Genomic DNA, 5,000 nt, shown 5'->3' on the forward strand with positions numbered 1-5,000 from the left:
GGCCAGTCCGACGTCTTAGGAATCTAGCGCTTCTTTGTCTGCATCTGCCAATAGATGACTTGACTGAGATTCTCTAGCTCGCGTGTTACGCCCCCTTCGGTTTTGGCTAGGAATAAGAGGGGCGGGGCTTCTCGGAGGTAGTGTGGCCGAGTGGTCTAAGGCGCTGGATTTAGGCTCCAGTCTCTGTGGAGGCGTGGGTTCGAATCCCACCACTGCCAGCGAAGCTTTTGTGAAGATGTTGGCTCGGTCCATCCTTGGAAAAGCGCTGTGTTGAAAATGTCTGTGGCAAGACCTTGCGTGTACGATGTTGGTGTAGTATCAATGAACGGCAGATGTCCTTGTGGTGGGCTTTGGTTAGACTGATTTCCACATCCTCTGTGTTCACTGGGCGTCTGTTTTATTAATTTTTCTAAAAGATCAGTTGCTTAGTAAATGATCTCAAAAGTTATATTGTTCTCACCAATGCAGTGCGGCACGAGGTTGACCCCAAATATGTCCGCCGATAGAAGAAGCAAAGCAGACACTTTAGCGTCCAAGTGGATAAACTATGCCGTTGCCATTGCAGTGCGAAAGCCGCACGAAGCCGCTAGCGTGGCCGAGCGGTCTAAGGCGCTGGATTAAGGCTCCAGTCTCTTCGGAGGCGTGGGTTCAAATCCCACCGCTGCCAAAGAAGGTTTTGAAGAAACCACCATCCAAGCTGTTGAGCAGCTTATACTCAACTTGCCGCCCTCTGTTGCTCTTTTCAACAGCAGCAACTTGGAAGAGTCGGCTTGACGTTTCTTCAATTCCTTCAAGTTCTCCAATATTCAAAGGGCGTAGGATGGCCCAAGCTGGCCGAACCAACGGAGAACACATCAAAAGAATGCCCAACACGCAGGCGGCCGTATAAAGCAAACCATAAAGCCGCGTCGGCCAGTCCGACGTCTTAGGAATCTAGCGCTTCTTTGTCTGCATCTGCCAATAGATGACTTGACTGAGATTCTCTAGCTCGCGTGTTACGCCCCCTTCGGTTTTGGCTAGGAATAAGAGGGGCGGGGCTTCTCGGAGGTAGTGTGGCCGAGTGGTCTAAGGCGCTGGATTTAGGCTCCAGTCTCTGTGGAGGCGTGGGTTCGAATCCCACCACTGCCAGCGAAGCTTTTGTGAAGATGTTGGCTCGGTCCATCCTTGGAAAAGCGCTGTGTTGAAAATGTCTGTGGCAAGACCTTGCGTGTACGATGTTGGTGTAGTATCAATGAACGGCAGATGTCCTTGTGGTGGGCTTTTGTTAGACTGATTTCCACATCCTCTGTGTTCACTGGGCGTCTGTTTTATTAATTTTTCTAAAAGATCAGTTGCTTAGTAAATGATCTCAAAAGTTATATTGTTCTCACCAATGCAGTGCGGCACGAGGTTGACCCCAAATATGTCCGCCGATAGAAGAAGAAAAGCAGACACTTTAGCGTCCAAGTGGATAAAATAAGCCATTGCCATTGCAGTGCGAAAGCCAGACGAAGCCGGTAGCGTGGCCGAGCGGTCTAAGGCGCTGGATTAAGGCTCCAGTCTCTTCGGAGGCGTGGGTTCAAATCCCGCCGCTGCCAAAGAAGGTTTTGAAGAAACCACCATCCAAGCTGTTGAGCAGCTTATACTCAACTTGCCGCCCTCTGTTGCTCTTTTCAACAGCAGCAACTTGGAAGAGTCGGCTTGACGTTTCTTCAATTCCTTCAAGTTCTCCAATATTCAAAGGGCGTAGGATGGCCCAAGCTGGCCGAACCAACGGAGAACACATCAAAAGAATGCCCAACACGCAGGCGGCCGTATAAAGCAAACCATAAAGCCGCGTCGGCCAGTCCGACGTCTTAGGAATCTAGCGCTTCTTTGTCTGCATCTGCCAATAGATGACTTGACTGAGATTCTCTAGCTCGCGTGTTACGCCCCCTTCGGTTTTGGCTAGGAATAAGAGGGGCGGGGCTTCTCGGAGGTAGTGTGGCCGAGTGGTCTAAGGCGCTGGATTTAGGCTCCAGTCTCTGTGGAGGCGTGGGTTCGAATCCCACCACTGCCAGCGAAGCTTTTGTGAAGATGTTGGCTCGGTCCATCCTTGGAAAAGCGCTGTGTTGAAAATGTCTGTGGCAAGACCTTGCGTGTACGATGTTGGTGTAGTATCAATGAACGGCAGATGTCCTTGTGGTGGGCTTTTGTTAGACTGATTTCCACATCCTCTGTGTTCACTGGGCGTCTGTTTTATTAATTTTTCTAAAAGATCAGTTGCTTAGTAAATGATCTCAAAAGTTATATTGTTCTCACCAATGCAGTGCGGCACGAGGTTGACCCCAAATATGTCTGCCGATAGAAGAAGAAAAGCAGACACTTTAGCGTCCAAGTGGATAAACTATGCCGTTGCCATTGCAGTGCGAAAGCCGCACGAAGCCGGTAGCGTGGCCGAGCGGTCTAAGGCGCTGGATTAAGGCTCCAGTTTCTTCGGAGGCGTGGGTTCAAATCCCACCGCTGCCAAAGAAGGTTTTGAAGAAACCACCATCCAAGCTGTTGAGCAGCTTATACTCAACTTGCCGCCCTCTGTTGCTCTTTTCAACAGCAGCAACTTGGAAGAGTCGGCTTGACGTTTCTTCAATTCCTTCAAGTTCTCCAATATTCAAAGGGCGTAGGATGGCCCAAGCTGGCCGAACCAACGGAGAACACATCAAAAGAATGCCCAACACGCAGGCGGCCGTATAAAGCAAACCATAAAGCCGCGTCGGCCAGTCCGACGTCTTAGGAATCTAGCGCTTCTTTGTCTGCATCTGCCAATAGATGACTTGACTGAGATTCTCTAGCTCGCGTGTTACGCCCCCTTCGGTTTTGGCTAGGAATAAGAGGGGCGGGGCTTCTCGGAGGTAGTGTGGCCGAGTGGTCTAAGGCGCTGGATTTAGGCTCCAGTCTCTGTGGAGGCGTGGGTTCGAATCCCACCACTGCCAGCGAAGCTTTTGTGAAGATTTTGGCTCGGTCCATCCTTGGAAAAGCGCTGTGTTGAAAATGTCTGTGGCAAGACCTTGCGTGTACGATGTTGGTGTAGTATCAATGAACGGCAGATGTCCTTGTGGTGGGCTTTTGTTAGACTGATTTCCACATCCTCTGTGTTCACTGGGCGTCTGTTTTATTAATTTTTGTAAAAGATCAGTTGCTTAGTAAATGATCTCAAAAGTTATATTGTTCTCACCAATGCAGTGCGGCACGAGGTTGACCCCAAATATGTCCGCCGATAGAAGAAGAAAAGCAGACACTTTAGCGTCCAAGTGGATAAACTATGCCGTTGCCATTGCAGTGCGAAAACCGCACGAAGCCGGTAGCGTGGCCGAGCGGTCTAAGGCGCTGGATTAAGGCTCCAGTCTCTTCGGAGGCGTGGGTTCAAATCCCACCGCTGCCAAAGAAGGTTTTGAAGAAACCACCATCCAAGCTGTTGAGCAGCTTATACTCAACTTGCCGCCCTCTGTTGCTCTTTTCAACAGCAGCAACTTGGAAGAGTCGGCTTGACGTTTCTTCAATTCCTTCAAGTTCTCCAATATTCAAAGGGCGTAGGATGGCCCAAGCTGGCCGAACCAACGGAGAACACATCAAAAGAATGCCCAACACGCAGGCGGCCGTATAAAGCAAACCATAAAGCCGCGTCGGCCAGTCCGACGTCTTAGGAATCTAGCGCTTCTTTGTCTGCATCTGCCAATAGATGACTTGACTGAGATTCTCTAGCTCGCGTGTTACGCCCCCTTCGGTTTTGGCTAGGAATAAGAGGGGCGGGGCTTCTCTGAGGTAGTGTGGCCGAGTGGTCTAAGGCGCTGGATTTAGGCTCCAGTCTCTGTGGAGGCGTGGGTTCGAATCCCACCACTGCCAGCGAAGCTTTTGTGAAGATGTTGGCTCGGTCCATCCTTGGAAAAGCGCTGTGTTGAAAATGTCTGTGGCAAGACCTTGCGTGTACGATGTTGGTGTAGTATCAATAAACGGCAGATGTCCTTGTGGTGGGCTTTTGTTAGACTGATTTCCACATCCTCTGTGTTCACTGGGCGTCTGTTTTATTAATTTTTCTAAAAGATCAGTTGCTTAGTAAATGATCTCAAAAGTTATATTGTTCTCACCAATGCAGTGCGGCACGAGGTTGACCCCAAATATGTCCGCCGATAGAAGAAGAAAAGCAGACACTTTAGCGTCCAAGTGGATAAACTATGCCGTTGCCATTGCAGTGCGAAAGCCGCACGAAGCCGGTAGCGTGGCCGAGCGGTCTAAGGCGCTGGATTAAGGCTCCAGTCTCTTCGGAGGCGTGGGTTCAAATCCCACCGCTGCCAAAGAAGGTTTTGAAGAAACCACCATCCAAGCTGTTGAGCAGCTTATACTCAACTTGCCGCCCTCTGTTGCTCTTTTCAACAGCAGCAACTTGGAAGAGTCGGCTTGACGTTTCTTCAATTCCTTCAAGTTCTCCAATATTCAAAGGGCGTAGGATGGCCCAAGCTGGCCGAACCAACGGAGAACACATCAAAAGAATGCCCAACACGCAGGCGGCCGTATAAAGCAAACCATAAAGCCGCGTCGGCCAGTCCGACGTCTTAGGAATCTAGCGCTTCTTTGTCTGCATCTGCCAATAGATGACTTGACTGAGATTCTCTAGCTCGCGTGTTACGCCCCCTTCGGTTTTGGCTAGGAATAAGAGGGGCGGGGCTTCTCGGAGGTAGTGTGGCCGAGTGGTCTAAGGCGCTGGATTTAGGCTCCAGTCTCTGTGGAGGCGTGGGTTCGAATCCCACCACTGCCAGCGAAGCTTTTGTGAAGATGTTGGCTCGGTCCATCCTTGGAAAAGCGCTGTGTTGAAAATGTCTGTGGCAAGACCTTGCGTGTACGATGTTGGTGTAGTATCAATGAACGGCAGATGTCCTTGTGGTGGGCTTTGGTTAGACTGATTTCCACATCCTCTGTGTTCACTGGGCGTCTGTTTTATTAATTTTTCTAAAAGATCAGTTGCTTAGTAAATGATCTCAAAAGTTATA

At 50.0% G+C, this 5,000-nt stretch overlaps 8 non-coding genes across 8 annotated transcripts; all 8 read left to right on the forward strand.

The window, feature by feature from the left end:
• Window positions 1–136: 136 nt before the first annotated feature.
• On the forward strand, window positions 137–218 carry trnal-uag (transfer RNA leucine (anticodon UAG)). Its single transcript has one exon. It is a non-coding gene; the product is annotated as a tRNA-Leu (tRNA).
• Window positions 219–1,046: 828 nt separating this feature from the next.
• On the forward strand, window positions 1,047–1,128 carry trnal-uag (transfer RNA leucine (anticodon UAG)). The gene has a single exon. It is a non-coding gene; the product is annotated as a tRNA-Leu (tRNA).
• Window positions 1,129–1,956: 828 nt separating this feature from the next.
• Window positions 1,957–2,038, forward strand: trnal-uag (transfer RNA leucine (anticodon UAG)). Its single transcript has one exon. It is a non-coding gene; the product is annotated as a tRNA-Leu (tRNA).
• Window positions 2,039–2,866: 828 nt separating this feature from the next.
• trnal-uag (transfer RNA leucine (anticodon UAG)) lies at window positions 2,867–2,948 on the forward strand. Its single transcript has one exon. It is a non-coding gene; the product is annotated as a tRNA-Leu (tRNA).
• Window positions 2,949–3,315: 367 nt separating this feature from the next.
• trnal-aag (transfer RNA leucine (anticodon AAG)) lies at window positions 3,316–3,397 on the forward strand. Its single transcript has one exon. It is a non-coding gene; the product is annotated as a tRNA-Leu (tRNA).
• Window positions 3,398–3,776: 379 nt separating this feature from the next.
• On the forward strand, window positions 3,777–3,858 carry trnal-uag (transfer RNA leucine (anticodon UAG)). Its single transcript has one exon. It is a non-coding gene; the product is annotated as a tRNA-Leu (tRNA).
• A 367-nt stretch (window positions 3,859–4,225) lies between these two features.
• On the forward strand, window positions 4,226–4,307 carry trnal-aag (transfer RNA leucine (anticodon AAG)). Its single transcript has one exon. It is a non-coding gene; the product is annotated as a tRNA-Leu (tRNA).
• Window positions 4,308–4,686: 379 nt separating this feature from the next.
• Window positions 4,687–4,768, forward strand: trnal-uag (transfer RNA leucine (anticodon UAG)). Its single transcript has one exon. It is a non-coding gene; the product is annotated as a tRNA-Leu (tRNA).
• Window positions 4,769–5,000: the final 232 nt, after the last annotated feature.

This window comes from Hoplias malabaricus, chromosome 3, assembly GCF_029633855.1.
Source record: "Hoplias malabaricus isolate fHopMal1 chromosome 3, fHopMal1.hap1, whole genome shotgun sequence".
Classification (NCBI taxonomy): domain Eukaryota; kingdom Metazoa; phylum Chordata; class Actinopteri; order Characiformes; family Erythrinidae; genus Hoplias; species Hoplias malabaricus.